The sequence below is a fragment of the Podarcis erhardii genome (assembly GCF_964252035.2).
Source record: "Podarcis erhardii genome assembly, chromosome: 4".
In the NCBI taxonomy this organism is placed as follows: domain Eukaryota; kingdom Metazoa; phylum Chordata; class Lepidosauria; order Squamata; family Lacertidae; genus Podarcis; species Podarcis erhardii.
Window position 1 is genome coordinate 76,041,161 of NC_138508.1, and position 20,746 is coordinate 76,061,906.

At 44.5% G+C, this 20,746-nt stretch overlaps 1 long non-coding RNA gene across 1 annotated transcript; it reads left to right on the forward strand.

The window, feature by feature from the left end:
- The first annotated feature begins 101 nt into the window (after positions 1-101).
- On the forward strand, positions 102-15,758 carry LOC309340316. Its single transcript, XR_014155925.1, has 2 exons — positions 102-213; positions 15,497-15,758. It is a non-coding gene; the product is annotated as an uncharacterized lncRNA (long non-coding RNA).
- The last annotated feature ends 4,988 nt before the right edge of the window (positions 15,759-20,746 follow it).

Here is a 20,746-nt window from a genome sequence, read left to right on the forward strand (position 1 = left end):
GGCAAAGCAAGGGCGGAAAAATGGAGCCTAGTTCAAAGGGCGGCGCACTTTACTTCTCTGGACAAGCGCCACCTTTGAGTTGGAGGCGCGTGAGTTCTATCTAGAGTCTCCTCATCCCCCCTCCGCGTGAACGTGTGGGCGCGGATCGCGTGCACAGTGCACTTCCGTATCTGCATCTGAGAGAAGGACCTGCGTGTGGGATTTTCCAGGCAGGTGGGAGCCCTTCTTTGCGCTCGTGCCTATTTATATATATGTGCTCTTTACTAAAGTTTGTCATATGCTGCGGCTTCCCAATGAACGAAAATCTTATACCGTCCAACATTTCTCCGATGAAAATAGGGCCATCCTATCTAATAGTAGTAGTAGTAGTGCTACCCGGTCCATCTGACTGGGTTGCCCCAGCCACTCTGGGCTGCTTCCAACATAAATAAAAACATAATAAAACATTAAGCATTTTAAAAACAACAACCATTTCCCTATACAGGGCTGTCTTCAGATGGCTCAGGGCTCAGATAACTCCATACCCTCCAACATTTCTCCGATGAAAATAGGGACGTCCTAAGGAAAAGTGGGACATTCTGAGATCAAATCAGAAATTGGGATGGCTTCTGTAAATCCGGGACTGTCCCTGGAAAATAGGGACACATGGAGGGTCTGATATCTGCATATATTTGTAGATGCTGGAAGGCGTCCAGAGTGGCTGGGACAACCCAGTCAGATAGGCAGGGTACAAATAATAAAAAGAATTTATTTATTTGTTTGTTTTATTTATTAATTTTTATTATTATTGCGTGGACAGGCGGAGTCCCCAGATCCCACGCGGTCCCCCCCATCATGTGGAATAACGACTCTAGACAACGTGCTATGGGATTAAATTGGCCACAGCGTTATTAAATTTCAAATGTGGGTAGACCTTGGCTCAGGCATTGGGCGTTCTCCCTCCCCAGTCCCCAGCCGGGGACCTAGGGAGCATCAGGGTTATCCAGTGGGGGGGGGGGATGGGCCGGCTCTGGAGAACATATGTTCAAACAGAGATAGCCGCCCCCGTTATGCCACCGCCGCAGGGGAGAGCAATGACGACCTTTTGGCGTACGGTCAAAACCTCCCTTCAGAAACCCCTTTAACGGGGAACCCTGGTATCGCCGCCGCAAAGAGGAAGATGGACTAAAGGATTCCGCCCAAGGCCTGATACCACCAAAGTTGTGACGTTTTGCTACGGGAAAGGCGAAACCTGACAGTGCAGGGAAAATCCTTTCCGGCCCTTTAACAGCGACCTTAACGTAGCAGCGCCCACATACCTGTGAAGAAAAGTTAACCTGCAAAACCTGTGAAGAAAAGTTAACCTGCAAAATAAGACATTAACTGGGGGTGGGTAGGGTGGGAGAAGCTCTGGAGCCAAGTGAGGATTCCCAGGTAAGATCCTCCCTCTATTGTGTGGGCAGGTAATCCCTCCCCTACCTGGCCTGGTCTCCTTGGCAACGCTTCCCCAGGTGGGATTGGACAACTGACTGAGGTAGGCGGAGACCTCCAGGTATCCCACCTGAGGGAAGGCAAAGCCAAGCCTATGCTGATGGAGCCGCTCCAGATCTAGGGGCTGCATGCGTCCACGCAAAGGGCGCCCCCCGTTTTAAGCGGGGAGCGGTCATTATATTAAAATATCTCTACAGGCAAAGCAGATGCTCCACCGCTGAGTTACTGGCCTTCTTAGATACGAATAGGAAATCATAGAATGTATGCTATATATATTTCTTAGAATCACAGGACCATAAAACCACTAACCACAGAACTGTAAGTGAAATGCAGCGGATCTCATACAGTGTACAGTATATCCAAAGTATCACAAGGTTCCCCAACCTTGAAAAGCACAGAGATGAAGAACACGTGACTGCAAGGATCCAAATGGAAAATTACTCTGCTAGTAATGTACAACTAGATCCTACGCAAAGTTAGGCATGATTAAAAGCTATTAAGTTCAAAAGAAGTGGATGTGCAGAACTCTGCATTGAGTTGCGCAGTTACTGTGTGAGGAACATTTGGCCTGCCAGATGTTGCTGTACAACTCCCATCTGCCCCAGCAAGCATGGCCTGTGACCAGGTAGGATGGGAGTTGTAGTTCAACAACATGGCGGGAGTGTCAAAGGTTCCCCACTCCTGCTGTATATATAATATGGGGAAGAAACTGAGGCTTAATTCATGTATCTATTGACCTGGGGGGACGTGGGTGGCGCTGTGGGTTAAACCACAGAGCCTAGGACTTGCCTATCAGAAGGTCAGCGGTTTGAATCCCCATGACGGGGTGAGCTCCCGTTGCTCGGTCCCTGCTCCTGCCAACCTAGCAGTTCAAAAGCACGTCAAGTGCAAGTAGATAAATAGGTACCACTCTGACGGGAAGGTAAACGGCGTTTCCGTGCGCTGCTCTGGTTTGCAGAAGTGGCTCAGTCATGCTGGCCACATGACCAGCTGTACGCCGGCTCCCTCGGCCAATAAAGCGAGATGAGCGCTGCAACCCCAGAGTCAGTCAGGGGTCCCTTTACCTTTACCTTATTGACCCGGGAGCAGTGTTAGAGACTGAGAAATGAAAGCTAGGAGCTAAATGGCACCTTAAACCTAGGTTATGGGCACAATGGAATGTCTAAGCACACTTTTTAAATAACAAGAATACAAAGCTGAAAATGAATGAACTGCAGCTAAAATCTAATATTCATTTTTCACATAATCTAGTCCTCATCTGAAGACTGCAAAAAAAAAACCCCAAACCAAAGGCATGTTTCCCCTGCCTGCCCCCCTAATATTTTTAAGACAGTCTCTTCTCCAGTCTTCAGAGAGTGACTGGGGGAGGCAGAAAAAGGTCCTCCTTTCCTTCCACTCTGCAGCTTTAATCTGAAATCTTGGGTGCAGTACCGCTGCGGTGGGAAGGTAAACGGCATTTCCGTGCACTCTGGTTTCCATCACAGTGTTCTGTTGCACCAGAAACGGTTTAGTCATGCTGGCCACATGACCCGGAAAGCTGTCTGTGGACAAACACTGGCTCCCTCGGCCTGAAAGCAAGATGAGCATCGCACCCCATAGTCACCTTTGACTGGACTTAACCATCCAGTGTTCTTTTACCTTTCCCTTACTGCACCCAGAGCTCAGAAACTGCTCACGCTAATGAAATTCCTAATCACAAAACATGCCTAGAACAATAGGAGTTTCGAACGCTGCCTGGGAGTAAACCAGCATAAACTCAGTGGTACTTATATCTGAGAGGTCATATAAAATATGATGGTAATGATGATGATTTATTAAATTTGTATACTGCCCCATACCTTAAGGCAGTTCACAACATAAAATGGCAATTTAAACAACACAAAGTACATAATAAGTTAATCCCTTTGTAGCTGTATTTTTGTCTTCCTTGCATTATTGATAAACTCAACACTTCAGGGTGGATAAATTTAAAACTGATAAAGGGGGGGGGGCAAAGTTGGAAAATAATATACAGCAGTTCAGTGACAAGATGTAGGGGTGGTTGACAATTTGGACTTTGACAGTGGTTTTCCAGTAACCGCAGCAATTTTTAAATAGCTGTAAAATAAAATGGCTTCCTACTGACAGTCTAACTTTTTTCTGATTCTTCATGGCAGGTGTTAGAGGGCGAAATTGGCTTTTGACAACTTAGGGCCCTGAGCTAAGGCAATGGTGGCAGGCAAGCTTGCAGGGAAAGGGAATAGACCAGTGTTGTAGAAAAAAATTGGGGTTGGCTTTTACAGCCCAACTCCCCACCAAGGAACTCTGTCCCCCTACATCCATTATCTGTCAGAGAAGAATGGATGGAGGCAAGATCCAGAGAAAGCAAGAAAGATCTTTTTTTTTTCTGTTGCAACCGAATTTTTACAGTTCAGTAAATACCATCAGCAGTGAAATTACTTGCCCTATCCACACGCTTAATAAATAGCTTGCTAAAATGGCTTTTTTTCTGTAGGAGGCACCTTATATAATCAGCACAGTTTGTTTTAAGTAAGAACCTACTCATAAACAATGTCATTGCTCTGTGCCATAAGAAACAACCCTGGGGACAGAAGGAGACTCTAAATAACTGCTTTTTTATAAAAAAATAAATAAATTGCAAATTGCACAGATAGATAGCATCTTGTCAGCCCACCAGTTAATTATGGTACAGTAAAAACAGCAGAGCAAAATATAGCTCTATTCCATTGTAAATGGAATCAGCCAAGTGCAAAAAAACAACACATTTAACTTTCAGGAAACCTAAGATGAATGAGCTTCATCCAGGATCTCAGAATGCAAAAAAGACAGAAAAAGATTTTTAGACATTATAATTAGGGGAGTTATTTCCCCCTGATTGACTAGGAAGTTTTGCCCCTTCTTGTGTACCATTTGGCTTGCCTTATTTGCATGAAAGACCATTTGCTCAGCCCCAGGCACATCTCACATGAAGACCTTTTTCATTCCTCTTCTGTACAGTCTAGATGATGTAATGCATAGCAGAAAAGTAAAGCTGTGTGGCTGGCGAGTCCTGTTTTAGGACATTACTTATACTGACCTTTCGCTGCACTCCCTTGAGATTTCCACATCATTTCCCTCCTTTAATAAATCAATGCAAGACTAAACTAAGCCCGGAATCCTATGCAGATGTACTTAGGAGGGTGGCCAATTTAATGCAATATGTGTCTCAGCACATATTCAAAGGCTTGAGCTCCATGCAAACTAAACCGTCCCATGAACAGTTATTCCCAGAAGGGAAGCTTCCACTCCCAGTATCAGTCTTCATGATACACAGTCCTGGTCCTGGTCCAATCCACCACTGGGGGAGTTTTCTTAAAAGCGACTTTAAGAAGCACATTTTGAATCACATCTAATGGAATCACATCGCGGTTAATGACAGGCTTTGGAGAATTGGCTTCCGCCCCCCTGGCCGTAAAAGAGCAGATCAAACGAAAGGGAATTATTACCAGTTAGTTTCTTTAATAAACATAAAAAGGTAAAGGTAAAGGGACCCCTGACCATTAGGTCCAGTTGCGGACAACTCTGGGGTTGCGCGCTCATCTCGCTTTATTGGCCGAGGGAGCCGGCATACAGCTTCCGGGTCATGTGGCCAGCATAACTAATCTGCTTCTGGCGAACCAGAGCAGCAGTACCTATATATCTACTTGCACTTTGACGTGCTTTCGAACTCCTAGGTTGGCAGGAGCAGGGACCAAGCAACAGGAGCTCACCCCGTCACGGGGATTCGAACCGCGACCTTCGATCAGCAAGCCCTAGGCTCTGTAGTTTAACCCACAGCATAGTGAAGGACAAAAGAACGCATCTAACAAGAATGGCAGTGCTCCCAATTAAGGTCACTCCCCCCTCCGTCCCTATTAATCCATGTCACTCCTACGTTTTGTAATCTGAGTTTGTAGTCTCTGTGCTTTCTGTTCTGAGACTTTCTGAGCTCTCTGAGACTTTGGGGAAGGGGTGTGGATACTATCCAGAGACTGTGAATCTGTTAACTCTCTCTCTGCTCTTCTGCTAGCTATTCCCCATCTAGTATTTCCCAGCTTCTGCCTTCTGAACTATGCCCCTCTGCAAACCACTGTTCCAAATCTATACTGTCCTCCTGCTCCTGGGAAGATTCAGGATAAGGAGGAGGGTGTGGCTCCCACCATTCTTCCTCAGTGCAGCCCTCCCCAGCATGGCCCCTGACAGTTAACAAAAATGTAGAATGCTTAATGCAGGGCCAAATAATGGCTTCCAAAACCATGACAAAACTAACTGAATTAATTGAGAATAACAAATCCACAGGGAATAGGACCTTTTTCTGAGAAACAGCCACATGGTTTCTGTTGAAGTGCCAGCTCATCAAATAGCCAAAAGTAAATCTTCTTATATAGTTCAAATATGGTTGGTGTTTTTAGCTGGCAACTATGTTTATCACTCTCTTTCCCCATATATTTTTCAGACTAGTGTGTTTAAAGATTACCCTTTAAAAAGTCTTCCTTGATTACACAAACGTTCCCCAGAGGCGAAGAAAATGCATATAATTCTCAGCCATAACATATTTTCCCATTATATCATTTTTAAAAGCAAGAACTAAATGTTCTGTAGATGTAAAATTAGCTCTGCAGCATAGCCTGTAATAGAAAATGAAATTAGTTTCAGACATTTTTATAGTCTTGAGAGTTAACTACCATAAACTATAAGCAAGTTAAAGTTCTCCGAGAAGATGAATTAAAATACTTTACTAAGTATTTGTCATTTACTGTCAAAAAAATATTTTTTAAATTTGCTGGGAAACCTACAGGTAGACTCTAGGCGTCAGGGATATGATGAAGCACACATCCCCAGCAATGTGTCATTGCTGCCCTTGGCAGAGCTAGTCGTCCCTGCCCTAAGGCAGAGCAGATATTTGACTTCCACAACTACAATTCCTGTCATCCCTGACCATTTGCCATGCTGGCCAGGGCTAGTGTAAGTGGAATCTTGGGGAGAACGGCTGTAGTTCAGCGATAGGTCATCTGCTTTGCATGCAGATGGTCCCAGTTTCAAAGCCCGGCATCTATAGTCAGGGCTAGGAAAGACTCCTTATCTATGTTGGTTTTATTTGGTTTAAAGAAAAAGAGGTAAATATAAAGAGAATTCCCTGGGTGCCTAAGATCCAGGTTTGGGGCAAGTACTCTTTGGTGAGAGAACCCTAGGAGAGATTGAAAATCACAAAATATACAGCAAAGTAAAGTGTTAGACTTTTAAAACACCCTTTCTAAGTTGCTTCCAAAGTTCCCCTCTTCCCTTAGCACAGAAAGAGACTACACATTTGGGTAAGTTAAAAATGGTTTACTTACAAACTTTTAAAGGTCAGATTCGTGTTCTTTTCCATACATCAGTCAGAATACAAAAGCAGTAAAACTTCCATACATCAGTCAGAATACAAAAGCTCCAAAGTGGTGAACATTCCTAAATTATTTGTATAGAAACACAAACACAGTCAAACCTCAGTTGTCAAACATAATCCGTTCCAGAAGACTGTTTGACTTCCGAAACGTTCGACAACCGAGGCGCAGCTTCCGATTGGTTGCAAGAGCTTCTTGCACTCAAGCGGAAGCTGCATGAGACGTCCAAGTTCTGAAAAACATTCGGAAACCGGAACATTTACTTCCGGGTTTTTGGCATTTGGGAGTCGAAACGTTCAAAAATGGAACCATTGGAGAACCGAGGTTTGACTGTGTGGCTTGCTTAAGCCATACAGTCTGAGCTTGCAGCAGCCAGCTCAGATCTCTTTACTCCTTGGTGCTCACATGGTGGAACAGGAAGAACAAAGTTTGATGACACTTCCTCCCAAGCTGATGGGGGCGTGACCTAGCTAAACCTGGCAGAACAGCTCACTCTATGGTCTTAACCCCCTCATGCATTAAAATAGAGTTAAGAATGTTGGTTATATGAAGCTGATTTCCCCACAATCTGAAGCCCTGGAGAGCCGCTGCAGTCAGTGTTGACAATACAGAGTTAGATGGACCAATGGTCTGTATTCGGCTGCCAGCACAGCTAGGCCTGTGCAAAGTTTTCACCGGGTTTCAAAGATGGGATGCCACAAGAATAGAAAATGCCCTATCTCAAATTATCGCTGCTGTGATACTAGGAGAATGGACCTCTGAGGATGATCTTAATAGCTGGGCAGGTTTGTGCAAGAGCAGATGGCCTTTTAATGACCCAGATTACAAGCCATTTGGAGCTATGAAGGTGACTCTGCTTGGTAATGGGACACCCAAAGCTGTTGCATATTTAGATCCCTCCCCCTCCAACCCAGTCTGTACCAGAGTCTGTCTCTGTGTAATATATAACAGAGTCATCTTAGCACAGCTAAGCAAATCAGCCTCCGTTCAAGCCCAAACAAATAGAATCTAACTTCGTTATTAGTTGCAGTTTCCATCTTTTTCATGCTGAGGACTTAGCTACGCTAATGTGATTGTTTTGTTACCAGTTACTGTTAGCGTGAATGGTTATTGGGTTCCTTTTGCATGCATTTAAAGCTGTAACTGAATTATCAAGCAGTGCTGGAAAGGGAGATATGAAAGCTAGGAGCTAAGTAGCACCGTAAACTTAGATATGGGCGCAACAATTGAATGTCTAGGCGCGCTTTTTTTGTATCAAGAATACAAAGCTGATAATGAATGAACTGCATCTAAAATATTTTGTTCATTTTTCACATGATCAAGTCCTTCCCCTTCCCATACCCCTAATATTCTTAAAGGGGTCTCTTCTCCAGTCTTCAGGGAGTAGCTGGAAGTGGGGAGGCAGAAAAAGGTCTTCCTTTCCTTCCACTCTGCGGTTTTAATCTGAAATCTTAGGCGTAGTCCTGCACCCCGAGCTCAGAAACTGCTCACAGTAATGAAATTAATTCCCTGTCGCAAAATGCGCCTAGAACAATGGGAGTTTCGAATGCTGTTATCAAGACAGTACCTGGCTTCAGTATCTGGGCTTTGTTGCTATTGGACCCAATCAGAAGCTGGGAATGGCTTTATTTTATTATTATTTATTAGTTTTATATACCACCCTTCATCATAAGATCTGAGGACAATTCACAGAGTAAAATACAGGATAAAAACGTGAAAAGAAGTAAAACAGCAAAACAATAACCCCCTCCCCATAGACACATGTAGAATATTAATCAACCCAAGGCCTGGTTGAAAAGGAACATTTTAGCCTGGCACCTGAAAATATATAATGAAGGCACCAGGCGAACCTCCCTGTGGTGAGCATTCTGTAAATCCAGAATGTCTCAGTCAAAACAGGGCAGTTGTGGGGTATGGTGTGGTGCAGGCATCCCCAGACTCGGCTCTCCAGATCTTTTGGTACTACATCTCCCATCATCCCTAGCTAACAGGACCAGTGGTCAGGGATGATGGGAGTTGTAGTCCCAAAACATCTGGAGGACCGAGTTTGGGGATGCCTGGTGTGGTGTCATGATCAAGGGAAATACAATTCTCTGATTCTATGAGCAGAGGTGAGGAGAGAAAGTGATGATGAAGTAATCAGAACAGGAACCATAGGGAACTGTGTTATATTAAGTCAGTCTCTTGGTCCATCTAACTTTTAAAATGGTATACAATTGCTGTAAATGTATGGTGTGGATGTGGTGTTAATGTGACAAAAAAGACAAGCCTATTTAATGTTAGCTAGCACTGCAGCCTCATTGTGAGCAAACATTGACCTCTGTTCCAGTCCTGAAATGCCTTGGGCTGGGGAGAGATTTGACCGCACTGACCGATTCCATTGACTGTAGCAGGAATGTTCACCGTTCACTGTAATTTACCAAGGGCTCACTGCAAAATTTTCCTCCCACAGTTTAGCCCTTAGATATCAACAGAAAGCCATGATCAACAGCAGCAGGTATACCATTTTAGCATATTACACTGGCTGCAATACTTGGACCCAACTTTAACAGCTAATTGAAGATTGCAGAACTCACACTATCTGTGAAAGCTAAGCAAATAAAAGAGACAGCAACATTAGCTTTTATCCATCAATTTTATTTATTTTTAGATTTTTTTTAGACTGGTACTGAAAGTTTTCAATATATTTCTAAAACAGGGTCAATTCAGCTCTGAACTGCTTGAGACAGAATAAATATGGATGTCTACAATGTTCTTCCAAAGTAGAACTGCATTTTAATGCAGTAATAATTCATGCCAAGTGTTCCAGGCCTCAAGCCAAGAAAAGTGCCATTAAAACAAACAAACACTTAAGATTTTGTATCTAGCACATTCCTATTGGGGTTCTTTCACTGCACGTACTCACTTGTACATAACATATGTTATACGTTACAGTTGTAATAATTCCATACAATTACTGAGAAATCTACTTTTAGAGCATTCACAGATACAAATATTTTGTAGCATTTCCCACCCTGCGTCATGACGATTCCTGTGTGGGCAGTTTTGCTGACATAGTCTTGCTGCTGTTAAGTTGTCAGATCATGACTGTTTTAGCATCAGACCTTAGAAAGACGTGTCCTAACCAATGTGCTGTAGAACAAGATTTTTATAACAGTATAGTTCAGGATATTAATACTTGCATAGCTTTTTCTCTGCAATTCACATGCATTTGTAGTGATTCCTTATATATAGTGTAGCACCTCATTGACAAGGTTATGTACACAGCTCTGGTTCACATGCCACATTAAACCATAGCTAAAATGGACTATAGGGACACAGGTGGCGCTGTGGGTTAAACCACAGAGCCTAGGACTTGCCGATCAGAAGGTTGGCGGTTCAAATCCCCGCGACGGGGTGAGCTCCCGTTGCTCAGTCCCTGCTCTTGCCAACCTAGCAGTTTGAAAGCACGCCAAAGTGCAAGTAGATAAATAGGTACCGCTCTGGCGGGAAGGTAAACAGCGTTTCCATGTGCTGCTCTGGTTCTCCAGAAGCAGCTTAGTCATGCTGGCCACATGACCCAGAAGCTGTACACCGGCTCCCTCGGCCAATAAAGTGAGATGAGCGCCGCAACCCCAGAGTCAGTTACGACTGGACCTAATGGTCAGGGGTCCCTTTACCTTAAAATAGACTATGGTCTAGTGTGAATAAGCAGCATGCTGGTACACACTGGTCAAAAGTTTTTAATGTACTCATCTCCCACTCCTGCTGCACCAGAAAGGAAACAAGCCATCCAAACTCAACCACATTTGAATTGAAGCTCATAGTTTGTTTTTCTCCAAAAAAAAAAAAACCCCACAAGCACAAACTAAAGTTTGTTTGGGGGAAATAAACTCTGAGTCCAGGTTCAGATAACACAAGAAACTAGAATAATGACCTGTTTTCTGATGAGGTGGCAGCAAGTGGAGTGAGGATTAAATTGAAAAGATTGAAGCAGTATGAGCCCGTCACACAGTCACATTAAGCTATAAATTACATTAACTATAGTAACTTTAATGTGCCATGCCAGCTGAGCCACTATCCGTTATAATTGATACTTGAACATAAATACTGCACTGCATATATGAATACCTCATAAACCAAATATATGTTTTAATATTCCTATGCAATACATTTCAATACAATTTCCAAAAGAAAGAAAGAAAAATAATTGTTCCTGTCTTCTATAGTCCTTTCTCCAACATGATTACAGTAAAGATCATCAGTGTTACTAATCAGGCATTGATAAATATTACAAGACAGCTACTTCTTCCACGTCATGTCCAGTGGCTTGTATTTTTACTTCTTGGGACCTTTATTCAACACAAGAGCAAACAGGTCCTCCTCTTTTTCATTTTGATGACTTATTATATTCTCACTTAAAGCTGAAAGATGAGGTTGTTGGCTGATTCCTCCTCTTTTCTGCAGACATTCTGATTCTCCTTGTCCTTCATATCCATTCAGCCCGTGTGAGTTCTCTGGTGTGTTAGGGGCATGTCAAGTGATTACTGTGCAGGCCAATTCATTGCCTACTCATTCCCTAGATTTCCCCCTATGCTTTCGATTTCATTTTCACAGCCATCAGGGTCAAAACCTTGTAGCTTTTAAATTTCAAAGCTGGGGTATCAAGGGGTTTCGTGTCTAATTCTGAGTTCTCTGTGTGTATAGTACAATTTCAGAAGCATGGAGTACCTTCAGCTATGCTCTCTGATATGCCCCTGAAAGCGTATCCTGAGCAATGTTGATAATGGAGGTCCCCGGAACAAAAACGGGGGGGGGGGGGACTGTAAACAGAGCCCATGCTGTGTGTGTTCCAACTTTGTATGATTTCCCACAGTTACTCTTTCACTGCAAGTCTTTGGTTTTATTTAAAGCCTGAGAGCAGGTCCTGATCACACATTGCAGTCCTCAAATGCCATACCTTGGGAACAAAAGGGACCTGTATAATTATCATTCTATTAAATATGCCCAATTATCTTAGCAATGACTCCTGTTCTTTCCAACCTTCGCAACTCATTCATCACAACCTGCTGTGGCTGTTTTATAATAATTAAGCTTCTATAATGATGGGAAATTATATCATGTTGCAGTCGACGGTTCATGCATTAGGGCCGTGCATTCGTTCATGTTAAATGAGCTGCAGAATAATTACTATGCCAAGGTATGGTTGTACGGTACTGTCTGTAACTCCAGTCATTTGTCATCATAAGTGTGGCCCTGCAACAAATTATTGCAGCGTAGGGTGCTTCTCCGGTTCAGGTTTCCAGCCACGCCATCTATTCCCCTCTCCCTCTTGTTTTTCATTCTTCACTCCAACTCTCAACAGTCAGTCAGTATCCCATGGGCTTTGAACAATCTGAGTCTTCATTTATATATCTATCTATCAATCAATCAATCAATCAATCAATCAATCAGTGAATTTATTGTTCTAGCCAAAAGCCATGACATTCATAATAATAATAATAATAATAATAATAATAATAATAATAATAAAATAATACAGAACATACACCCGTAATATGAGCCTACACCCAAGTTGTAAGAGATAGAAAATACCAGAGACACCAACAAGCTTAAACCTAGCTTGATTTCAAAATAAACCTCTGAATCTCCAAAACAGCTTATATAGCAATGTTATCAAACTCAGTTTTCCCTATTTATTTTTTGCAACCGGTGCATAAAGGGCCACTTTGTGTTATGAAAGGGCCACTTTGTATTATGAAAGGGCCACTTTGTGTTATGAAGCTATTATTATCATACAAAATAAACTGAATAAATAAATAAATTGAATAAATAAAACTTCTGCTGGAATGTACCTGCTTTCTTGTGTGAACAATGGTTTCAGAAACAGATCTTTTGGGTCTCCCTATTCAAAAGCACATCAAAGTTCAAGTAGATAAATAGGTACTGCTCCGGCGGGAAGGTAAACGGCGTTTCCGTGTGCTGCTCTGGTTCGCCAGAAGCGCCTTAGTCATGCTGGCCACATGACCCGGAAGCTGTATACCGGCTCCCTCGGCCAATAAAGCGAGATGAGTGCCGCAACCCCGGAGTCAGTCACGACTGGACCTAATGGTCAGGGGTCCCTTTACATTTACCTATAAGGGGCAAGCTAACAGGTAATGAGTGATGTCTTCCACCTGAGGTTGACCACAAATACAAAGTACAGGACCTTGTTGTAGCAGTCAACCAAATCACTTGGAGATGCAGCTCAGTAATGGCATTTTCTTTCGGAAACTGGCAAGAGTTTGGTCAAATAACTAGCTCTAAAATGCACTGTTTTCAGGAGTGGGTACTAAGGGGGAAATGTGGCGTTCCTAATTAATTGCAGATCCCTTCTGGATTTTATTCAGATGGTAAGTAGGTAGGTAGATGATAGATAGATAGATAGATAGATAGATAGATAGATAGATAGATAGATAGTAAGTAAGTACTTGGGGTTAAGCACCTAAAGACTCAGGAGATCAGTATTAGTATACAGTATGTTTCCAGCATATCACTGTTGCATCATTTGTAAACACAATGTGACTTCATGCTGGTCACCTCATGTATAACCCTGGGTTACATCATTCCTTCTAAAGCAAACTGGAGAGGCTCTTGCCAAAACACGTGCTCTAGCGAATTCCTTAGAGTTGAATGTTGAAACTCCAATTGTGTAGCACCTTCCTCTGTGAGTAGTCAACTCCAGGGCACTGTTTGCTCAATGAATCACAACCCTCAGCAGAATTTGTGGCATTTTAAACCTCCCACAGAGCTTGCAGGCAAGGACGGGGACATTTTCCAATGGAAACTCAAGGCATTTCATAGATTTACAGGAAATGCGGCTGGAGATAAAGTGGCGGCGGGGGGGGGGGTAGCAAACTGAAGATTAATCTACAGTGGTACTACTGGTTGCGAACAGGATCCATTCCGGAGGACCATTCACAACATGAAAAGCTCAAGCGGCAGTGGTGCGTCTGCGCACACACGCATTGCGATTCACCGCTTCTGCGCGTGTGCCAAAAAGATAATAGAGACAAGGCCTGTCTGATATGCAGTGGGAGGGAGCCACTGCACTCAAGGGCCAGAATCGTATAGAATGGACCTCCTCTTAAGATAGTATCTGCAGGAAGCCTTCTGCAAATTGCTGTTATCAGCTGGGTATATAATGTACTTTAAATGCAAAGTGTCTCCCACATAGTTATACCCCGCAACATTTCTAATATGGACGTTGTGTCTGTCATCAGGAAAATGGATCACACCCCCCCCCCCCACAGCCAGCTGCCAGGGATAGAAAGACAGGAAAAGCTCTAACCAAAGTATTTTATTCAATATTCACAGAAAGAGACTTAGAAAGGTAGCCTCTTGGAACAATGGTGTTGCTTCGAGTAATCTCCCCCCTTCCCTTTCCTTCTCAGTCACCAACAGCAGCACCAGCCTTACGGCGGCTGCTTAAGGCCATTTGCCTCTTAGCTCTTTGCTCTCCTACTTTCACTGCTTGCCGAGTTCTGGGAGAAGGAGGGTCTTGAATGTTTTCTGGTGATAACATGTCAGCCAGCTGCTCCAGCTCTGCTTTTCCCCGCTCCTCCCATTATTTCTCAGCTTTGCCCCTCTTCTATCTCTGAGCCATGACCTCTCCCCCTCCCCACTCCTACCTTTGTCTGCTGGTCTCCTCTGCATCAGGAGGTGCTGCACCACCCGGCACGGCCTAGGGGTGTTCCAGGCTGTGTGGCATCAGGAGATGCCCCTGAACACCCCCCAGTGCAGCCGCCTCCTCAAGTGATAAATGACTGAAATAACGGTACAGTTGTCAGAATTCCAAGGAACAATAGCAAGAAATTTGGTCTCACAGGCCTCAGCCTTCTTCTTAGCAGTAATGCTTATGTATAATGAACATTATACGGTGATAATATCTCTGGTGACTGTAACCAAATTTTCTCAACGGCAACGTGTGTCTCGGAGCATGCCGAAATGTGGATGGCTGTCAAGTGAGTCACTGACTGATTCTACTCAGGCAATTCTGGCATTCAGCCTTAAAGCAGATTAGTTCACAAGCTCCCTGGTATAAGAGCAGGCAAGCAAATAATCACCTCTTGTTAAAATCATAAAATTTACAGTTTAGGTCAACTTCTCACAAATTCTCACTACTTTCTTTCTTGATTGATTGTCTTGATGGATAAAATGTATATCCCACTTCCTAGCCAAGAAAGACCTCACCACTCTCAGGGTGCTACATGGTATATGTACGGGAATGTGAGTCAAGGTACATATTTTAAATAAATAAGTGAACATTATGCAGGTGCCTATTTTTCGGCATATACAGTATGTATACATGGCAAAACCGTATAATCTTCACTTGTTATTATGTACCCACGTGTATTTTTTTCCTTTTTAAACCTGCATAGAAGGAAGCAAAAAGAGTGAAACTTACAAGTTCTTCCTACAGCTGTATGTGCCTTTGCACATCTGTACAAAAATGACATTGCATGTTTCATTCTATCACTGATGGTAGCAGAGTGTATTTTGGAAGTATCAGTGGAAAAGGAGCTTCCAGGCATCATGCATTTTAATGAATTTCCCATCCTTGCAATTCCTGGTATAGAGAAGGGGATTGTTCTGTCTTCACACAGGGCCATGGAAGTGTGTCTACATCGGCTCCTGCTCTGATGCAACAGGGACAAGAAGGATGTGCATCAAGACACGAGCCCAAACCTTTGTTAGGCAAGAATGATGCTCATACTATTACCAAGGGCTCACACCACTTCTCCAGCCATGCAAACTGCCATCAAGCAATTATAGCAGGGGTTACTCTGGTTTGCAGGTGGTTTGTTGTTGGTTTTTAGTTTGTAAGATTTTATTAATACACTACAATTAAAAAATGAAAAGTAAAAAGGCATATAAAGTCCTCTTTCACAGGCAAATCTTAACTTGACCAACACAAAGAAATGTGAAACCTCCTAGCTCTCACCTGGGAGCTTCCCTTTCTTCTCCCAACATCCCACCCTGGGAAATCTTCCCTTCCCTTCTCACATAAGGTCCTACATCATCTGTCCATCACTTTCATCTGCATATTAGCCCTACCTTAACCTTGAATTAGAGGACCACAAATAATACAGAAGTCTGGAACAAAGCAAAACAACAACAACAACAAGGAAAGGGAAAGGAAAGAGAACAAAGAGATAATAATATTAAAGGAAATAATTACAGAATAGAAAGGTAAAGAAAGATAAGAATGGAATAAGTAGAAGGGACTTCCAACTATCCATCTGTCAATTATATATCCGAGAGTTCCTCAAAAGAGTCAAATGTTCTGGTTTGCAGTTTTAAACCTGCATCAGCCACAGGGATAAATACTGCAAGAGGATGAAAGCAGTGCATGCTTGGAGAACAGTAGTGATTGAGGAACCATAGAGACATAGGAAGCTGCCTTCAGGGGCAGGCTCCTTCCTGCCACTCACCACCTGGCCCAGGGCAGGGCCTGAAGCCTCACAAGGACTGCTTGCTGCTTGCTGCCTGCTGCCCAGGAGGACTCTCCTGTGTGAGTGCCTGAGGGCCCTGCTCCTGGCACTCACCACCTGGCCCAGGGCAGGGCCTGAAGCCTCACAAGGACTGCTGTGCTCCGCTGCCCAGGAGTACTCTTCTGTGTGAGTGTCTGAGGGCCCTGCTCCTTCCTGCCACTTACCACCTTGCCCAGGGCGGGGCCTGAAGCCTCACAGGGACTGCTGTGCTCCACTGCCCAGGAGGACTCTCCTGTGTGAGTGTCTGGGGGCCCTGCTCTTGCCGCTTACCACCTACCTGGCCCAGGGCGGGGCCCGAAGCCTCACAAGGACTGCTGTACTCCGCTGCCCAGGAGGACTCCCCTGTGTGAGTGCCTGAGGGCCCTGCTCCTGGCACTCACCACCTGGCCCAGGGCGGGGCCTGACAGGCCTCACAGGGACGGTTGCTGTCACTGCTGCTGCGGCTCAGGGGGATCCGGAGGGGCGCAGAGTTCTTTTAAAAATGTTTTAAAATTTTCCTTTTCCTTTTTATTTATTTATTATTATTATTTTGTATATGCGGGGATGGGGGTGGGATGGATGTTTAGTTGGGAATTTGTTTGATTTTGATGGATTTGTAATTTTTACAGTTTTTTATTTGTACTGTTTTTTGTTTTCTCGGGTTTCTTTTTTTTTATTATTGTTTTAAGGTCTTATTTTGTTCTTAAGGGGAGGGGTCAGGACTGCCGGGGAGTGGGTCCCAGCCAACAAAATGGCTGGGGCATGTTCCACAGAGGGGGATGCGCTGGGACAACCGATCTCAGTGATCACGGGTAGGAGGAGGAGTTACGCTAAGACCAGACCATGTCATTACAGAGGAGGCAGGTTCAGAAAGTGGTGGGGGGGGATGTGTGTTCAGACACCTGGGCTCTCACTTGTGGGGTGCCTCAGGGTTCTGTCCTCTCCCCCATGCTTTTCAACATCTACATGCAGCCGCTGGGAGAGATCATCAGGGGGTTTGGGCTGGGTGCTCATCAGTATGCGGATGATACCCAGCTCTACCTCTCTTTCAAATCAGAACCAGTGAAGGCGGTGACGGTCCTGTGTGAATGTCTGGAGGCGGTTGGAGGATGGATGGCGGCTAACAGGTTGAAATTGAATCCTGACAAGACAGAAGTACTGTTTCTGGGGGACAGGAGGTGGGCAGGTGTGGAGGATTCCCTGGTCCTGAATGGGGTAACTGTGCCCCTGAAGGACCAGGTGCGCAGCCTGGGAGTCATTTTGGACTCACAGCTGTCCATGGAGGCACAGGTTAAATCCGTGTCCAGGGCAGCTGTGTACCAGCTCCATCTGGTACGCAGGCTGAGACCCTATCTGCCTGCGGACTCCCTTGCCAGAGTGGTGCATGCTCTGGTTATCTCCCGCTTGGACTACTGCAATGCGCTCTACGTGGGGCTACCTTTGAAGGTGACCCGGAAACTACAACTAATCCAGAACACAGCAGCCAGACTGGTGACTGGGAGCAGCTGCCGAGACCATATAACACCGGTCTTGAAAGACCTACATTGGCTCCCAGTATGTTTCCGAGCACAATTCAAAGTGTTGGTGCTGACCTTTAAAGCCCTAAACGGCCTCGGTCCAGTATACCTGAAGGAGCGTCTCCACCCCCATCATTCTACCTGGACACTGAGGTCCAGCACCGAGGGCCTTCTGGCGGTTCCCTCACTGCGAGAAGCCAAGTTACAGGGAACCAGGGAGAGGGCCTTCTCAGTAGTGGAGCCCACCCTGTGGAACGCCCTTCCAGGAGATGTCAAAGAGAACAAAAACTACCAGACTTTTAGAAGACATCTGAAGGCAGCCCTGTTTAGGGAAGCTTTTAATGTTTGATGTATCACAGTATTTTAATATTCTTTTGGAAGCCGCCCAGAGTGGCTGGGAAAGCCCAGCCAGATGGGTGGGGTATAAATAACAAATTATTATTACTATTATTATTATTATTATTATTATTATTATTATTATTATTATTAATATTATTATTATTATACCTAGCAGTTGGCTAGATTGGCCCCTGCTAAGGGCGCAGGCCCAGGGGGGCATGAAAATCACACCTCACCACTCTGGGAGTGGCTAGGAACATGCCTGCCCATCCATGTGCTCCCTGGGGCACTCCTCCGCTGCTCTGGGCAGCCATGTGAGGTGCACAGGCTTCTCTGGGTGCCTCCGTGGAGGAATTCAGTTGCTAGCCTGGGCTTTCACAGCAGCCCTGGGGGGCGGCTTCCCAATTGGCTGGCTGTGCTATGAGCAGAGTGCCCAGCAGGGCTCTGAGAGAAGAAAGAGGGAGAGCGTGGGTGAGAGTTGCAGGAGGAACAAAAAGGAAGGGAGGAAGGAGGCAGAAGGGAAAGCAAGTGGAGGGAGGAAGAAAGGCAGGCAGACGGACTGACTGACAGAGGAGGAGGGACACCATAGTGTGTGGCAGCAGCTGCTGCTGCACGTGTGCTTTCAATGGGCTCATATTTAAAAATAGCATAGTTCTACATGGAAAGGTAAGTTGGATGCCGTCCTGGGTAAAGGCAATGCCTAGCAAGCCTCCACAGTATTTTTGTTACCACAGCAACTTCAGTGCTATGGCTACCACCTACAGCACATGCAGATCAGGCAATGGCTTCTTGATTCAGTCACTGTCTATAACTGCAAAAAAATAATCGCCGTGCTCCACTTACAGCCTAAGGGATCACGCTCTTGCGCTTCTTTTTTTGGCCATTGTATACATGCTGATTGAGATGTGGTTTCTCCAGACTTGGAATCTGGCCTCTGGTCTGTCACTTCCTGGTCCACAGTACGATTGGCAGCGTTATTGAATTGCTTCTCTCCCAGGCAGAGGGTGTGTCTTGGATTACTCAGCAATATCTGTGTGAGTGCTGTTTCATTATGAATAAGTCTTAGTTGGCTGAATACTCTTGGTCAGCATTATGAAGCCAACAAAATGGTGGAACTAATGGGAAGGGTTAGAAACCAAAGAGTACAAGAAGCCTTATAGGAAGATGAAGTCCTGGCCTCTTGAATTAGACTGCCCCAAAGACTGAGATGAATTATATCAGGAGCTCAACTGCCAGCCCTCACAGCCATAGTCCCCAAGGGAAACTCACATCCCTGCCAGCTCTTGTTGATCCAACCCAAGGAGCACCCAATTTATTAGGCTCAGCTGACGGTCATAGACTAGGGCTGGATCTAGACACATCAAAAATGTGTTTCAGGAAAACGCATTGTAAACCTCAAAGTGGGAAATAATGTTGGCGAAAGACAGAACTCCACAGCTCCATCTGATGTCACAGTGTTATAATACTTATAAAACACTTTCTTTACTAATGTAGCTGAGTCCCTAGGAAGCTGGCAAAGAGCGGTGAATACTTGAACTTTGGCTAGGAAGACCTGGGTTCACATACCTGCTCAACCATCAGGTTCACTGTATGCCCTTGAGACAGTTACTGACTAAGCCCAGCCTACCTAAGGAGCAATGTGTCAGGCCAGACCTGCTTTACAACTCCCCAGGGTTAAAATACTTGCAAATACTGCTCTGCCAGATGATGTCATCACCAATACTGCGGGGGGGGGGGGAGTTCTGTAGCTGCACTCCCCCACATTGCTGCTCTGCTACACCACTGGTGGTGCTTAGCCTTTGTTGGATAATGCATGCCTTTCCCAAAGCCATTCACTACTCTGGTTAATGTTTCATATCTGCAGTCAAGAAAGACAGTCCTCCCAAGTTTAGAAATGGAAGCTTGCAAAAGCAAGGTTAAAGTCACCTTGGAGGTAAGAAAAAACTGAATGGAGTGGAATCTCTATGATGGGGCTGTGTGTGTGTAGCACCATTATATTGCTATTCCAAGGACCAAGGACTAAAAAGATGGTAGAGAAAACAGGAGAAGTAGGAAAACGTATGCATGACAGACAGGTGGTGGTCATTTAAAAAATAATAATCTTGTGCTGTCTGAGGCATAAAGGTTTGTTTGCAGTGAATCACATCTCCTACACAAGCATGAGCAGAACAAATGAATGAATTGACTGGTGCCACATCAGCATTCTGAACAAGAGATTGCACCCGCCCTGCATTCTTCTTCCATTAAATCTTTTTTGCCCACAGCTACATGGGTTCAGCCCTTCATAGGACTTGTTCCTACTAAGAGATTTACATCTGGTTTACAAGCCCACTTTTCACATACTTTATACAGCAGAGCTGTTGGCAGCTGCAATGATAATTTGGTTGTAATTACAAGCAATATGATTTCTCATCTCAGCCTTCTTCAAATGTAGTGTCCTGATTTCCCTTGCACGGAGGCAGTGAATTCCACTGCATGTGAAGACAGGCTTATTTTTAGAATAGGGACAATTCTGGTTTATTTGGTT